The sequence below is a fragment of the Calidris pugnax genome, unplaced genomic scaffold (genome assembly GCF_001431845.1).
Source record: "Calidris pugnax isolate Ruff unplaced genomic scaffold, ASM143184v1 scaffold20, whole genome shotgun sequence".
Lineage (NCBI taxonomy): Eukaryota > Metazoa > Chordata > Aves > Charadriiformes > Scolopacidae > Calidris > Calidris pugnax.
In genome coordinates this window covers 26885293-26886620 of record NW_015094510.1, presented here as the reverse complement: position 1 = coordinate 26886620, position 1328 = coordinate 26885293, and the positions used below count along the sequence as shown (strand labels likewise).

At 62.8% G+C, this 1328-nt stretch overlaps 1 protein-coding gene across 2 annotated transcripts in view; it reads right to left on the bottom strand.

The window, feature by feature from the left end:
* LOC106902596 (gap junction beta-6 protein) overlaps positions 1–1065 on the bottom strand; it is a 22778-nt gene extending 21713 nt beyond the window's left edge. The window contains exons 1-2 of one of the 2 annotated variants that reach the window (XM_014966206.1): positions 901–1065; positions 402–477 (exon numbers count right to left, since the gene is read on the bottom strand). The gene's annotated coding sequence lies outside the window, so the exon portion shown is untranslated. The remainder of the gene's footprint in view (positions 1–401; positions 478–900) is intronic. The other variant, XM_014966205.1, reaches the window with a different exon arrangement.
* Between the last annotated feature and the right edge of the window lie 263 nt (positions 1066–1328).

Sequence of the window (1328 nt, the reverse complement as noted above, 5' to 3'; positions counted from 1 at the left end):
GGGGGGGGGGGGGGCAGAGGATATTCTTCAACATAAGAGATTGGAAAAGTAGCACCCAATGTAGGAAAGCCCAATGACGGGATGCACAGGCACGGCCAGCACACCACAGGAACGCAGTCAGCTACCAGCTACTGTGGTCAGCCCGGCTCCTGCCCTCGCTCCAACACCTCCCTCACCTTGTATTTAAGGGCTGGAGGAGGGCTCCACGAGATCTTATCCTGCCCTGATACTCAGAAATACGTTTATTTCTGACTCACGCCTCTCATTTCCCATTCCCCCTGTAATTCTGAGGAATGTTTCCAGTGTGTGATCAGACGCTCACAGGACCTGTCAGTTTTACTGATGCAAGCTGTTTACCTCCATGCAGCTCTCTTAACGTCTGTAGGCGTGTCGCAAATTACCTGTAATTGCAGAAGCCTGTATTTTGCTTGGTGTTTTAGCTGGTCCGGGTACTTCACATAACGTACTTGCAAAGCCCTGTTCGGAGAATATGAATAAAAATAGAGATTGTTGGCAGTTAAATGGATAACTAGCAGCGACAAGAGTATTCGCAATTAAAACCAGTGGCGGGGTTCAATCGCTCCCCCTCACGCTGAAGCCCGGGAAGGGAAACCGGGAGCTGTGGGGGCAAACCCTGCCCGGCGCAGGGGGGAGCGCACACCGACCCCTCCGCCGGCCCCGGCCCGCCCCCGCGGGCGGCCCCGCTCCCTCCCCGCGGCGGGCAGCGCTCCCGGCTTCGCAGCCGAGGGTCCCGGACCCACCTCGGGGTGCAACAAGTGTGGCGGCGGCAGCACAGGGGCCCGGCGAGGCCCACCGCTTCCTCCCCCCACCCCAGGCCCTCGCCTCACGGAAACGGCCTCCCCCGCCGTCGGCCCAGCCCGCTCCCGCCGCGCCCCTCACCTCAGCAAAGCCCACAAGCCGCAGAGGGGGAGGTCAGCCCCGCCGCCCGGAGCTCCCGGCGGGGCTTCAACGCGGGTCCGGCGGGTGCCTGAGGAGCGGCCGGTCCCAGCTTCGCCTCCCCGCAGCTTTAAGGTCCCTCCCCATTCACCTGCCGCCGCTTTTAACCCGCCCCTCGCCCGCCTCCGGCTCCTCTGGCCGCCCGCGGAGGCGGTGGGGAGGCCGGGGCGGGGCCGGGCCGGGCGCTCGTCCCTCACCACCGTTCTCAGGCGCGGGGGGACACAGAAATTAGGGGCTTCGTGAGGGGAAAAGGGCCAAACTGAAGGGCAGGGTGGGCGAACTAAGGCTGGGAGAGGGCCCCCCGGCCGCTTCCCCCCGCCTAGGGCCTGTTTAGGGGAGGGAAATCAAAATAACAGTAGATTTTTTTTTTT